Source organism: Myxocyprinus asiaticus, chromosome 49 (genome assembly GCF_019703515.2).
Source record: "Myxocyprinus asiaticus isolate MX2 ecotype Aquarium Trade chromosome 49, UBuf_Myxa_2, whole genome shotgun sequence".
Lineage (NCBI taxonomy): Eukaryota > Metazoa > Chordata > Actinopteri > Cypriniformes > Catostomidae > Myxocyprinus > Myxocyprinus asiaticus.
In genome coordinates this window covers 11,440,408-11,456,817 of record NC_059392.1, presented here as the reverse complement: position 1 = coordinate 11,456,817, position 16,410 = coordinate 11,440,408, and the positions used below count along the sequence as shown (strand labels likewise).

General features: G+C 39.3%; 1 protein-coding gene across 4 annotated transcripts in view; it reads left to right on the top strand.

Moving 5' to 3' along the window:
- LOC127437969 (CUGBP Elav-like family member 5) overlaps window positions 1-16,410 on the top strand; it is a 322,934-nt gene that overhangs the window by 116,811 nt on the left and 189,713 nt on the right. The gene's annotated exons all lie outside the window — the stretch shown is intronic.

The window sequence follows — 16,410 nt, the reverse complement described above, 5'->3', positions numbered from 1 at the left end:
TGACATGGGTATTGACCATGATAAATTGGTGGTGTACAGCAAGAAGCGTGGAATTTGTTTTAGCTAATCAGGCAAATTAGAGGCATGATGCCGCAGTGGGGAAATTCTGCTCAGAAGTCTGTAAGCAGGTGAATAACTCCCTGTAGGAAAAGCCCTGGATGAGCCTGAAGCCCACCATGACTGATGCTCAAACTGATCAAGGTTATTATACGACGACAAAACTAAACATGCTACGTTGTGTTGGTTCACGGCTTTCCAAATGTCGTTGACTGTGGCAGCTAAACTGATTGGATATGCTTCACTTCCTGTTTTCATTAGTTTAATACCACACCCCTAGGGGTGGATGGTATGATCATAATTTTATATCATGTTAAGGGTATAAAGTTGAAAAGATAATTACAGAACGTTCCTTTTTGGGTGAACCCCTAATTAGACATGTTGGAGAAGCGGGTTCTTTGGATACTGTGATGACTTACCTTGACACAGCCTAGTGTATTTTACAATAAAGCTCTGGAATTGCCAGCTGCTGCTAAAGGCAAAGGGCAGCCACAATGTGACACTTGTATTGATTACTGATCAGAGTCTATAGAGAGTATTAGAGAGAGACAGCGAGAGTGATAGAAAGTGAATGAGGCCTATTATGGAGGTAAATGCATGCCAAAAATGATTTGAGTGTATTGAGAAAGATTTGTATCTTCAAAGCAAGACTTGTATGCGTAAAAGATTAACAATTTTGAATGATTTGCATGCTAATTCATGTTATGAATTTATAATTAAATGTTTTTAAAGAAATAATTTGATTTGTATTCTTCCATCTTTCATTTTTGCATGCTCAGATAATTGGCAGGGTTTTAAAGCCCAGCTAATGGCAAAAATACATGCAAACCTTTAATCAGAGATTTGCTAGCAAAACGGGAATTTGGGTCAACCTGTTTCTTATCATTTGCAGTTTTCTTCAGGTAGATGATTAGAGAAGACACCCAACTGATTGAAACTGGAATGGTAATGTTTTCAAAAACATTTAGCTAGCTAGCTAGCTAACTCCAGTTACAGTGCTCAGCAGCACTTGAAGGCTAGCTAATGTTTAATCCCCAAAACACTACAACTGTATTGTTATTGCACTAAAAACTTCACATTTATTCCTTATTTGTTCATAGGGCACTAATAGTAAGATACAGTATCTATGTTATATTGATAGATTTAAAAAGTTATGTAATTTTGATATCACAACATGAATCTGGTTCAATGTGGCTCAGCTATGTTAGCTGCAAAAGTATGCTTGTTGTTTAATAGCTAACAGCGAGTTAAGACAACCCTTACAAAAAATCTAAACTAGCCTAATGCGGCTAATTATTTTCACATGCAAATGAGCTTGTGATTCACCTCAAATGTTTGCCAGACGTTTGCAGCTCTTCACCGCTAGTGGGGAACCTCTGACAAACCTTTGGCAACAATAGACAATTTGCCACAAACTCTCGATTTTTGTAAGGGAAACTCTTGCTTGAGAAATGTTGAAAGATCACATTATTTCTTGAATGTATGTATATGCTAAGGTCCAAGGTCCACATGTTTTCTACTCATTTAAGTCAATTTGGTATTAATGTACTTCCTTCCTTGCTCAGGCCAGTACACTGACTGTCCATATGAACTTTAGACCTCAACTGACATCATGCATTTCATTACTGTGATTTAGAACAGCCAGAGGCCCAGTACAAGACATGATTTACCACAGTCCATTATGAGAGAGGTCAAAGTGCACTTCATTAATGCAATTAGTGGGAGGGCCGTGCTAGCAGTAGCTTTTGTGTCACCTTCTACAGTGCTTTGAATTTATTTTGTTTCCTTTGTCATAAAATTTGGTCCAAAAAAAGTCAAGGACAAGGTGGATAGAGACATATTAAAGCCTGGCCTATAATAACATGCATAGAGTGCCATATTAATGTATTTACATATTGTGTTAATGCTTACATTGCAAAGCCATTAAACTAATCATTATTTATGCACAGACTCAAATACTTGTACATTATATTTCAGGTTTAATTAATCACTTTTAGTGTGGGAGGGACAATGAAACATTTAGCTGGCCTTTGTAATGCAAGCTTTTACTTTTAATGCATTCCTTTTTTTCTCTCTTTTTTTCTTCAATAATTGGCAAACCCATGTACAGACATGGACCTCCTGTTAAAGCTTCGGTTGAATTGTACATCGTATTTTTGTTTAACACATTTTTTTTTTTTTTAACAAAAATGAGTTTGGGGTGGGACTATCAGTTTTCCGGGCCAATTGCAGATAGGGGAGTGTTCAGGAAACCTGTTTGTAAACAGTCATTGAGCGCATTTACATGCACTTTTTTACACTATGTTTAACCTCTTCAACTCGGTGGAACCGCCGATGGGTCCAAAAGGGGGCGCTATATTGCAAAAAAAAATTAACGCTTAAAATGAAATCAATTCCCCGTATACATAAGTCAGGCATATTTGGTATCGTTTGAAAGCTTAGAATCTGAAATTTTCATAGATAACAATCACTTCTGCATTTATGTTACTTAAAATAACAAAATAAGGCCTTAAAACATCTGTGTCGCAAATACGTGCCACCTAGTGGATATGTGGTAGAAATATTAATATGAATATAAAAGTCTTTAAAATAGCACTTAAATAGACAAATCATATATAAAATGAAAGCTCTCATTCTCAGGAATGCAACTGTACAGTTTATTTTGTTGCACTAATACCACAGTTTAAAATATTTTCAAAAGAATCACAAAATGAAATATGATATTTGTAAGACATCAAATACAGACGTCTCTTTTATGCACCGATAACTGCTGCTGTAAGCCCCAAATAGCTAAAAACTTTATTCCTGCTTTTACCTTAGGTAGCTCTCTAAAAATAACCCATTGTTTACTTGTCTGTGAGCTTGTCTGTGAATAATCTAATGTTATATCTTAGATGTCCAGGAGAAAATATGCAGTCCTGCAAGAAATGCATGCTAAACAAATCATCATAGATATATTTTATATTCTATTAATGATTAAATGTTATAAATTGTCGCAATCATCAGCTTTCTAGTGACACCTAGATTGAGCTTCTAGTCCACTCAGAGGCCAAGATATTCGATGAAAAAATGGGGGTAGTGCATGAACTGAAAATTAGACTTAATGTTTATGAACCAGCACATCTGCGAGGGCTAAAATGCGTTATAGCACCACCTACATTTCAGATCGGCATTTTGTGGGGGAAGGTGATAGAAGAAAAAAATTCTAGTACTTTCTGTTGGAAAGTACCATCTAGTGGATTAAAATAAGACTATTTGGAGGGGGATGGGGTGAACAGAGCCAGAATAGCATGCTTACAAAGTTAGGAAAATTTTGATTATAAACATATATACTATAATTTATGAATAATAGGAGTCTTCTTTTATTAGACCAACTTTTGGCAGTTAATCCACAGTATGTGTAAATGCTGAGCTTTTAAATTTGAGTGTGAAAAGGTGTTGGCGGCAGCCCAAAAATGCTCCAGAGTTGAAGAATTTAGTAAGCCATCAATGTGTACTTCATGTAAATGTCTTAAATGGTTTTCTTTTATCAAGGCAAAGTCGTAAACAGTTTATGGAAAAAATAATCTGCTATTTTTGTGCATTTCCACGATTTCGTAAATGCCAGTAAACGCTTTACCACTGTTCTTACCTGCTTATCCAATGTGCGCATGTTTGTTTATATTTTTACATCAAACTCAGAAAATAATCTGATCATTTTAAATCTCATGTAAATGTGCTTTTCTTATTGGATTTTTTTAATACACTGAATTTTGGTAGTTATCAGCATATGGGTGTGAATGGTAATGTCCTCAGTGTTAATGCAGTTCCGTTTGGTGACACTAGAGGTGCAGAATTGACACACTTTAGCTAACCATTTATAGTGTTGAAGACTGTTGTAGGGCCCATTACTCTATCAAAACTTGTGCAGTCCAAACTTGTCCAAAATGGCATGATTTAAAGGACAAGCCAGTTACCCGACCACTCTGATGCCGCCTTCAGCCTCTTTGTATACAAACTGGCACGGCAAGTCAAAAGCCATCTTATTGTACCGGGGGAGGTGAAAACTTGGAGAAACAATAGACAAATGCCAGCCAGCAGCAAAACAACAACTCGGAAGCCGCCAAAGCAGGCAGAGCGTCTAAGGGGAACTTAAAGCAAGTGGAAGCGAGGATTAGACGAAAAGGGCAGGCAAACAAGGGGGGGGGGGGGGGGGGGGTAGATAATATGGAGAGAGCAGCTGTTGAGAGACCAGAGAGAAAGTGGCGAGGAGAGAGGAGGAGGGGGAAGCAAGGATTCTATGCTCTGGGAGCTGAGGGCCTAGGGAAAGTGATTTCATCCTTGCAATTTCAATCCCAGGGCCTAGCTGTCTCTATCAGAAGCAATAGAAAATAATAAATGAACAGGAGAAGGCACTCTTGAGCACACTCAAAGTTTGTTGACACTTTTTGCGCATTGGCTGCAGTTAAAAAGTGGTGACAGAAATTTTCATTTTGGAGGTGAACTATTCATTTAACCATTTTTAGTAATTTACAGGCAATTCATACATTTACTAGGACTGTTATAGCGACCTTGTGAAATTATGAAGGTTTTATAAAGTCCATCTTACACAAGGTTTAACCAAACACCTTGTCAGTTTATAAGGGCACCACAAATCATCAAGACTTGCATAAAACACTTCCAAAGCAGCCCACTATTACCTTGCTTTAACTTTTGTTTCTCTAAAAACCTTTCACTCAGAACCTTTTATGTGGTTCTACACACACAAACACATGTAGGAGGAAAGGACGGCCATAAAAACAGGAGAGCAAAATCTTTAGAGGAAATTTTCGTCAACGTTGAAGGATGATTCAGTAGGAGTCGATCAAAACCCACCACATGCTAAAATAAATAAAGCATCCAACTTTCAGCATGCCAATCTCTAGCAAAACTGGTACCAAGAGTGGTCTGATTATCATGGCTTAAAAATTTGAAGTTAAGCCAGTTTTATTTTTTTCATTTTAACTGGACTGTTCTTGTTTGTTTAAGGCTTTTAATTTAGGTTTACTCTAAGGATGAAATCGAAACTGGAGTTAGGTGGCTTTTAGTCTGTGTCTGTTAAGTTTGAAGCCATTTTTATGCTCGTTTACTCCTGAAAGTTAACCTTTGAAAGATATGCATATTTAAAATTCAGTCATTCTCTTCCAGGAAAATGGACAAAAAATATTGATTAGTCATCTTGCACTCCACAAATTTTTGTCCAATGAAATGCTCTCTAGAATGAGAATGTCCCTTACAGCCGACTAGCAAGTCCCTTACAAAAATCGAGAGTTCTGGCAAACTTTCTGCAAACTTCCTGCAAATTCACCACTCATTATTTGCATATGCAAATGAGCTTTGTGGCAAACTCTTCATTGTTACTAGAGATTTGCTGCAGGTCGACCACTACCGGTGCGGAGTTGCACACTTCTGGTAAACATTTGCCGCAAATCGCAACCCTTACGAAAATCGAGACTTTATGGCAAATTTGCCACAAACTTGCCGCAAATTCGCCATTGATCATTTTCACATGCAAATGAGGTTTGCGGCAAACTTGCAGCAAATTAGCTATTGTTGCCAAAGGTTTGCCATAGGTTCACCACTCCCGGCGAAGAGCGAATAACAAGCTGCAAATTTGGTATAAAATTACGTTAAGTTTGCGGCTAGTTTAGATTTTTTTTGTGAGGGAAGCTTATTTGCATTTGAAAATAATGAGTGGGAAATTTGCGGCAAGTTTGCGGCAAGTTTTCATAGCTCTAGAATTTTGTGTAAGTGGTACAGTAGCAAAACATGGTTAATGAGCATGTGTACATGAACACCAATACGATGATTACTCCCAAAAATCAGCTTATTTAAAAAATCTGACAAAGCAGGAAAACTGTGTTTACATGAGATTTGAAATAATCGTGTTATTCTCTGCTTTTGACGTCAAACCTTGAAGAGACATGCGCTCAACACATATGCACATTGGATAAGCAGGTGAGAATATCAGGTATGTTAACATGCCACGTGAAATCGCCATAATGGGCAAAAATCTGCCTGTGTTGACCGGTTTATTCTTACGCCGTTTATGACCTTACACTGATAAAGGTTTATGGCGTTTACATGACAACATGCATTGTAGGCTTATTAAGCATAATCGGTGTAAGAACGTGCATGTAAACACACTCAATGTTTATGGCCTAAACTAAAGCTTATTGGCTTTTTCCTTTTGTTTTGCCCCAACCAAACTTCTTGTTTCAATAGAAAATTCAGTACCTCAACACAGGAACGAAAGCTGCCTTTGCCAAGTGATTTTATGAGGTCTTTAAAGACAACATGAAATTAAATAAATTCACATTCTAAATAAATGTCCCTTATTGTGCTTGATTTATCACTGCATGTTGTCTTTAAGAAACAAATGTTTGTTCTTAAACAGTCTAGAGTTATCGAAATAACTTTCTTTGCCTCTGAAATTGCTTTTACATATTGGAAAAAAGTCCCACGCTACATTAATATTCTGTTTCACTTGGAAATGCATCACATTACGCATATGAAATGCATTACGAATGCTGTCTCATGTCGTCTTTAAGAGGTCAGACCCTACGTAAAGGCACTTTCAGTGTCAGGATATATCAGAAAAAGCATCGCAACTGAGGGACCGTGCAAGTGGGCAGTCCTTACCTCAGTTTACCAATTCCTTTGGCGTTTAATGAGCTCATTAATATTCACTGGAGACATTTCCCCCCTCCTCTTTAGCACCTAATTACCAGCTTTATTCAGCTCTGCACAGCTGTAGTTCATGTATTATTCAGCTTAATTGCAACTTCGATAATCATTAATAAAGACTTGTGTCCTTCTTTTAAGGAGATGACGTATTCACTATGGAGTGTGTGTGTGTTGTGCTTCTGGTGCTGTGGACGATGATGATGGTGATTATTATTTTGGGTGAATGTGCATAGCAGCATTGCTCAACAGCTGTGGCAGGAGGGCAGAGTATGTGTGTGCGTGCGTGTCAGAGACACATTGCTGAGTGTGTGCATATCATGAGCGCTCGCCTTTTGTTGTTATTATTGTATAATTTTAGAAATTTGTGTCCGACTTATGTACACTACACAATAGCATAGAGAGAATGATGTGTTTTGTGGGGATGGGGTGTCAAAATGTCACCATGCCTTCACAAACGTTTGGTGTGATTCGGCAAAGCTAGATTAATCCCATAAGGACACCTACAACTAAATAAAACTCTTGCGGAGTGTGAATATCTACATATATCTGGGGGCTTGGGTAGCTCAGCGAGCAAAGACGCGGACAATACCCCTGGAGTCACCAGTTTGAATCCATATTGTGCTGAGTGACTCCAGCCTGGCTTCCTAAGCAACCAATTTGTCCAGTGGCTAGGAAGGGTAGAGTTACGTGGGTTACCTTCCTCGTGGTCGATAAATGGTGCCGTGTAAGTTTGAAAATCAAGCGAAATACAGCTAATTACATGCTCAGCAAGCCACGTGGTAAGGTGCACGTGCTACTGTCTCAGAAGCAGAGGCAATTGAGATTTGTCCTCGGCCACCCAGATTGAGGCAAGTAACTGCACCACCATAAGGAATTAGAGAGTATTGGGAATTGGGCATGCCAAATTGGGGAGGAAAAGGGGGATAATCAAGCCACTTTATTTTTACCTTTTATCTGAAATAGTGTTTTTATTTACTAATATCATATGTGTGAAGTTTCGCAACAAATTTTATTAGTTATTTATGTATTAGAAAGCTGTTCAGGTTGTAGTCCAAAACCATGGAAGAGAATTCGCCATGGGTTCCATCTGGATATTCCTAATGGCTTTTATAATGGCAGTTTTGGATTTATATGTCAAATAAGATCTGTGGTAAACATTACTCGACGATACGTGGACATTTTGTTCTGTAACAAAACGTGAATTTGAAGCCATATTGAATTGCATACTTAAAAAACAAAAAAACAAAAAAAACACACACACGGCAACTTCAAAGTTCATGTTTGAGGTATGAAAGTGTGTAATTTATGTTGTAGAACAAAACGTCCATATATTGTCAAGTTATGTTTACCACAGACCTTATTTTACTCATAAATTGAAAATCCCATTATAAAAACCTATATGAAAATCCAGAGGGAACCCTTGGCGAATTAGCCTTCCATGTTCGCCTACAAATTGACGTCATGGCTGAACAGCTGTATTTGGCTTGCTGGGGCGTTCAATGTTACATACACTGGCGGCCAAAATTTTGGAATAATGCACAGATTTTGCTCTTATGCAAATAAATTGGTACGTTTATTCACCAAAGTGGCATTCAACTGATCACAATGTATAGTCAGGACATTAATAACGTGAAAAATTACTATTACTATAGAACTTCTTAAACTACTTCAAAGAGTTCTCATCAAAAAATCCTCCACATGCAGCAATGACAGCTTTGCAGATTCTTGGCATTTTAGCTGTCAGTTTGTCCAGATCCTCAGGTGACATTTCACCCCATGCTTCCTGTAGCACTTGCAATAGATGTGGCTGTCTTGTCGGGCACTTTTCACGCACCTTACAGTCTAGCTGATCCCACAAATGCTCAATGGGGTTAAGATCCATAACACTCTTTTCCAATTATCTGTTATCCAATGTCTGTTTCTTTGCCCACTCTAACCTTTTCTTTTTGTTTTTCTGTTTCAAAAGTGGCTTTTTCTTTGAAATTCTTCACCCCTGAGTCTTCTCTTTACTGTTGTACATGAAACTGGTGTTGAGCGGGTAGAATTCAATGAAGCTGTCAGCTGAGGAAATGTGAGGCGTCTATTTCTCAAACTAGAGACACTGATGTACTTATCCTCTTGTTTAGTTGTACATCTGGACTTCCACATCTCTTTCTGTCCTTGTTAGAGCCAGCTGTCCTTTGTATTTGAAGCCTGTAGTGTACACCTTTGTATGAAATCTTCTGTTTTTTGTCAATTTCAAGCATTGTATAGCTTTCATTCCTCAAAACAATGATTGACTGATGAGTTTCTAGAGAAAGCTGTTTCTTTTTTGCCATTTTTGACCTAATATTGACCTTAAGACATGCCAGTCTATCGCATACTGTGGCAACTCAAAGACAAACACAAAGACAATGTTAAGCTTCATATAACAAACCAAATAACATTCAGCTGTGTTTGATATAATGGCAAGTGATCTTCTAGTACCAAATTAGCAATTTAGCATGATTACTCAAGGATAAGGTGTTGGAGTGATGGCTGCTGGAAATGGGGCCTGTCTAGATTTGATCAAAAATGACTTTTTTCAAATAGTGATGGTGCTGTTTTTTACATCAGTAATGTCCTCCTGACTATACTTTTTGATCAGATGAATGCCACTTTGGTGAATTAAAGTACCAATTTCCTTCCAAAATAGCAAAATCTGTACATTATTCCAAACTTTTGGCCACCAGTTTATGTATTATCGGGTGTATGGGGGTGTTGGGTGGCTAAAACCAATACTCAAACCACTTTATTTTTTGTATATGAATTAAAAATTGAATGTATGTATTAATGGGGGCATTGCGAGATATTGGGGTGTGGTCAGGTTTCTGTGCGTACCCCGAGATGAAATCCTTCAGGCGCCTCTATCAGAGAGACAGAGATAGAAAGAAAGTGTGCGGGTGGGCGTCCTCTATTAAAAACGGTATTGAAATATTTGTTTGCATGCTTCAATGGCATTTAATCTCCTGTTGTTCATCAGTTTCCACTTGATTTATTTCTTCATCTTTGCTTATTTATTGAATTTAATTACACACAAAACCGATGACTGTGGCTGCTTGTTTGAGCGAGTTTGCACGAGCGTGTGCGCAAAAGTGTGTGCAGAGTTTTATTTCTCCCTTCTCACCTCACCCCATCTCCCTCTCTCCCCAAAATCATTCATTGCACACTTGGTAAATTGAAATAAAACTTCCACTTGGTTGCAGCCAGGCTGCAAGCGGTGCCAAACGACTCTGGGTTTATGGCAGCCGGTGCCGCTTGGATAAAATATCACCCTGATTATTGTGCGGTAATCGTCCAGTGTATTCACCCTTTTTCGGCTATAAAGATGAGGCCCAGATGTACAGAGAAGAGGGGACTATGCTTTTTAGGACAAGAAAATCTACTGGTGGGACCAATGGGTGAAACAACAGAACAATGTCACAGGGTTCATGAGTGATTTATAGATCATATGGGTGTGTTCGAGATGTGTCTGTAAGTGACTAATTTTAGGGCAAGCTTCCTTCAGGCGGTTGTGTATATGTGTGTGTGTGTGTGTGTTAGGTTGGGAGCTTGTATGTGCTCTGCCTAAGAACATGCTGTCTTGGGATTAGGGATGGATGCTATAGCTAAATATATATATATATATATATATATATATATATATATATATATATATACAAGTTCATATTCATTTTTAAACAACACAATACTAATGTTTTAATTTAGGAAGAGTTCAAAAATCAATATTTGGTGGAATAACCCTGATTTTCAATCACAGCTTTCATGCATCTTGGCATGCTCTCTACCAGTCTTTCACATTGCTGTTGGGTGATTTTATGCCACTCCTGGTGCAAAAATTCAAGCAGCTCAGATTTGTTTGATGGCTTGTGGCCATCCATATTCTTCTTGATCACATTCTAGAGGTTTTCAGTGGGGTTCAGGTCTGGAGATTGGGCTGGCCATGACAGGGTCTTGATCCTGTGGTCCTCCATCCACATCTTGATTGACCTGGCTGTGTGGCATGGAGCATTGTCTTGCTGGAAAAACCAATCCTCTGAGTTGGGGAACATTGTCAGAGCAGAAGGAAGCAAGTTTTCTTCCAGGATAACCTTGTATGTGGCTTGATTCATGCATCCTTCACAAAGATGAATCTGCCCGATTCCAGCCTTGCTGAAGCACCCCCAGATCATCACCCATCCTCCACCAAATTTCACAGATGGTGCGAGATACTATGTTTTGAAGCTCTTCTCCAGGTCTCCGTCTAACCATTCGTTGACCAGGTGGAGGGTCGGTGATGATCTAGGGGTGCTTCAGCAAGGCTGATTCGTCTTTTTGAAGGACGCATGAATCAAGCCATGAACAAGGTTATCCTGGAAGAAAACTTGCTTCCTTCTGCTCTGACAATGTTCCCCAACTCAGAGGATTGGTTTTTCCAGCAGGACAATGCTCAATGCCATACAGCCAGGTCAATCAAGGTGTGGATGGAGGACCACTGGATCAAGACCCTGTCATGGCCAGCCCTGTCTGTAGACCTGAACCCCATTGAAAACCTCTGGAATGTGATCAAGAGGAAGATGGATGGCCACAAGCCATCAAACAGCGGCCGAGCTGCTTGTATTTTGCACCATTGCAACAGCAATGTGAAAGACTGGTAGAGAGCATGCATTTGCAGTGGTCTCTTAGTTTTTTCAGAACTGTATATACACCTGTACATCTACTTATTCATGCAATTATCGAATCAGCCAATCGTGTGGCAGCAGTGTAATGTATAAAATCATGCAGATATGGGTCAGGAGCTTCAGTTAATGTTCACATCAACCATCAGAATGGGCAGATGGGCTGGTTTGAGTATATCTGTAACTGCTGATCTCCTGGGATTTTAAAGCACAACAGTCTCTAGAGTGTAAAAAAATGGTGCGAAAAACAAAAAAACATCCAGCGAGCGGCAGTTCTGTGGGCGAAAAATGGCTTGTTAATGACAGAGGTCAGAGAAAAAAACCCTGAACAGTTTTGAGTAAAGCTCCGGTCATACTACAGTTCCTGCTCTATTAACTCCGAACGTGGGAGACCAGAAATGCAAGTTCGTGCGAAGTAATCGCATTTTTATTGTGGGCGAAAGTTCATTTGGTGAACTCTGACCTGCAAATCCCTATGACGAGAAGACATGTTACCAACAGAAAATCGAAACGTCACATACTGACCTCTTGGCTCAATACAAAGAATACATATATCAAAACTGCAGGTGTTTGTTGTTGCAGGAAAGTGAGTAGATGGTTTATTTTAACATTTGAATATAATATTATTGGTTATTTGTGACTTATTATTTATTAAAATAAGAAGCCCTTGCATGTGACATCATATACTGGTCCATTGGGTTGGCTGAAAAAAAAAATAAATAAAAATGCTCAAAGCCTAGTGTGACTGCCCCTTAATGATACAAATGAATCATTGAATCAGAGTTTTGAATTGATTCGTTTAAATTGACAATTTGAATTGATTCATTCACTGATATATTTAGATTCATTACCAACTTTAATGCCATTTTTTACTACTGAAGTTTAAATCAGAGATGCTATTAAAACATGTCTCAACGCTCTCAAACTCACAAGTCATGAGACAAGGAAAAATCGTGAACTAGTGACATTTAGTAAGCAATAATGTCTAAATACAAAGCTAATTGAAACCATTGCAATATTCACAATGTTGCCTAAAGGAAAAGTTCACCCAAAAACAAGAAATTCTGTCAATATTTACTCATTCTCATGTGTGGAACACAAAAGTAGAAATTTTAAATGATGTCCCGTTCGCTGAATGCCATAGCAGTTGATAGTGACTCACTTCAAAGCTTAAAAAAATAGATTTTAATTTGAAAATTTTCAAATTGCATGAGTGAAAAGCATCCTTTAAATTTCCTTATTTGTGTGTACCGTAGAAGAAAGAAAGTAAAATATATGTTTTGAAAAACATGATGGTGCATATATTATGAAATTAAAATTTTAAGGGTGAACAATCCCTTAATTTTACCTCACCAGCAAAATCATTGTGAATATATTGTGAATATGCAATATGCTGCCCAACACAACTTGGAATATGTGTGTGTGTGTGTGTGTATATATATATATTATTGAGTCAGAGAGGGACTGACAGTGATGACCTTCTGCCAGAGGGGAAGTGCTGGGAGCCAGAGTCATGCGAGTATGTTTCAACATAAGCACTGACCCTCCCTGTCACTTCGATTGAGGAACTGAAGGCCGAGAATCTCCTGCAGATACGTGCACACATGCATGACGCATGCATGCGCGCACACACACAAGCACGCACACACACACACACACACACACACACTGCTCCAGGGTGAGTGAGCAGTAGAACTATGAGTCACATATAAGGGTCTATGAATCATGTGAGTCTCAGTAAAGCTCTGCTCCACAGGAAGCACTTTCACCTTTACGCGCTACTATCCAGATGCGCTCTCCTGCAGTGACTCAAAGAGCAGGAGTCCACAGCACACTAGCATGTGTGTAAACACATGAAACAAAGGAGGGTTATTAAGCTTGGCAAAAGTTATCCGTTAACATTCCCATTTATCTCAACGGCAGTTGCTCAGGGTAAGGTCATAAATGGTTTTAGCAAAAAACGTTCGGCACACATAGATTTTTGACCATTACCCCGGTTTCACGTTGCATATAAACACCTTTACTGGCATTCTTACCGGCTTCTCCAATGTGCGCAATTGTTGTGCGCATGCTTGTTTACATTTTTACATCAAAAGCAGAGAATAATCAGATGATTTCATATCTCATGTAAACGTGGGTTTCTTACGTTGTTGTTTTTTTTTTAATAAGCACATTTTTGGTAGTTATCAGTGTATTACTGTGCATGTAAATGCAATCATTGTAATCAAGATGGGAAAGTATGGCTTGTCAGTTTTTATAGTTTATATCATGGAACAATGGAAGGCCATGTCAAAAGAGACCCACATATACACACGAATAGCAAGAAACACTGTTGCACACAGAGTTGGAATGAGTTTGACGAAGCAAATAACTCCCATTCAGGGGCTTTCATGCCTGCCCGCCATTCCTCTATCTCAGGCTCCCGGGCTGTGCGAGGAAATCTCTAGATCTCTTTCCTGGGCTCGGAGCCTCATGCTGCGCCGATGGCATATCTCCAGCACGTCTTGACGTGACAAGTCAGTTGGATGGCGGTCTGAAGGATAGAGGGCCACATATTGTGAGCCCAGTCCACCGTCCCTCCCCTGCCCACCCCTCGCCCTTCCAGGCCTGATATTGTGCCATATCACCACAGCCAACCAATGGGGGACAAACTTCCTGAAAAGCCTGTTAGAAAGACTAAACCACTGCTTTGAGAGAGATAATGGTCAAGGCCATTTCAAACACAGCTGGACTTTATGACTTCTTGGGGCAGTAAGTTTGCTCTTATAGGCCTTTACACATTGCCCTTCATCACCTTTGTACATAAGATAAACAAGTTGCTGTTCCTTTTAGTTTTGCCCAATGGGTCACTAATTGGCAGGTTGGCATGACCTTGTTTGTTCCTGCTGGTAGATGCAGGAACCACACCATATAATGCCAAAAGTATGTTTTCCCATTGAAGACCATTCAAAAATAACATTCTGACAAAATACATATCGTATATTACAACTCATTGGTTTTGCCGGGGGGGGGGGGATGGACGACGAGAGAAATGAAAGGATGAGAGCAGGGTCTCATTTCATTTACACGTCGAGAAAAGCCAAAGGGAAATTAAGAAATTAGCTGTTGAGAAAGCCCTCACGAGTGGCACAGGAAGAATTAGCAGTGTTGCGCCTGACTTAAGGGCTTGTATTTTTACCCCCGTTTTTTGTTAGTCCGATGGAGCCCTTCCACCGTGTCGAGAACAGGGGAGATTAACTTTCCCTGCCCTTGCTCTTTGGATAATGAAGTGCTAATACTAGCAAGCATGCTGCAGCACATTCTGTCTTATCCAGAAGCGCTAATACGAAAATGCTACCTAGTAAGCACTAGTTTCTCGCCAAAAATATTCTGACAAGCTGGTCTACCTATGAAGCCCAACAGTTGCCGTTGTGGAGGTGAACATGCAAAAAGAAAATTGTTAAGAAGTTGTACTGCTCTTGAAAAGAAATTCAAGAAATCAATGCAACTACAGTAGCAAACCCTTCTTCCATTGGTTTTATTGCTTGGGACTCAGCTGGCCTGGTCTGAGTTTCACAGCTGTGATTAATTCATGCAGTTGATACACAGATCAGGTCACTATTTAGAAGAAAACTACAGAAGTCTGCTTGTTGCATTAAATGCACAAGAAACAGGAATGTTAGGGATAGTAGGAATAAATCACAATGATTGACTAATCGTCCTAAAACCAAAACTAGTCAGTTAGTAAGGTCGACTAGTTGATTCAGAATTTGTCTTATTCTGTACATATTTTTTGGTTTTATGTTTGTAGCAGTGTGCTTTAATTAGCATGCTCTGCTTTAGCTGTTTGACAGTTTCCATGGCAAAACCCTCTCTGAAAATTGTAATCTTTAAATTCATCCCGTTTAAAACACTGCCGCTACAGCCATAGACACATTCAGACAGACATCTTTGGCCGCTGCGTTGTCTCACGCGGTTTATTGGGCATCCCACCATTAGCATTGCATTTTTAAGATGACATGTCCTGTCAACAATAGTCCAACTTTTAAAACCGTGCCTTGAGATAACTGCATTGTTCTTTTTCATTGCTCTTTGATTTAACCGTTTTTGTACGCAAGAGTGTGCTTTCTGTAAATGACCTGTAAGAAATGCATCTGTTGGAGTCAGATGAACCAGACTCCAATCTAATTATACAGAGCTGACTAGTCATTCAAGCAACACACGACTATCTTGACAGTATGTATCTTTGCACGAAACTGATAGTTGTGAAAAGGAACCCCACTGATTGTAAAAGCCTGAACAGATCAAGTGTCATTGCCATTGTATTTTCAGGAACAACAACAAACCTTTCTACCCTGTGTATTTTCATTTAGTTTCCTGCCACATTTGTTGTTAACACAAACTCCTGAGTCTGACTGTTTCCACGGCTCATGTATTCCATCTCTTTCTCGGCCCCCTACATTGCTGCTACCAGCTTGCCAACAGAGAGCAAATGACCCGACCCCAGTGTCGAATACATGTGCCAGCATTACTCTCCATTACCGCCTGTGCTCATCAAGGGTTTTGTCTCCCCATTTCCCTCCCAACTCTTTGTTCTTTTATGCATTCGTAGATAAATAACCAAGTCTTATATTAGTGCTGACCTTTTTTGTTCTTGTGTCATGTAGTCCTCATGTACATCAGGTGTCCAATAAGCCTGTTAAGGCCCAATTGCATTGTGAATCTTCCTTTCCAACAAATGTCAGATGCATCGATCGACAGCAGTGTGCCAAAATAATGCAAAAGCAGGCGCGGGAAGAGAAATCCCTGTGCTCTGGTAAAATAAGGGTGCCTGGATATATATGTGTGTGCATTTGTGAGTGCATGTGTTAGGGGACAATTGAATACCCTACTCATTAACTCCCAACTCTGCAGTTCCAAGTTTTCATGGATTAATCAATTCTAACTTGCTTTATCAGAGCCACTTATCTTCCCAATACAGGAATCCATGCTT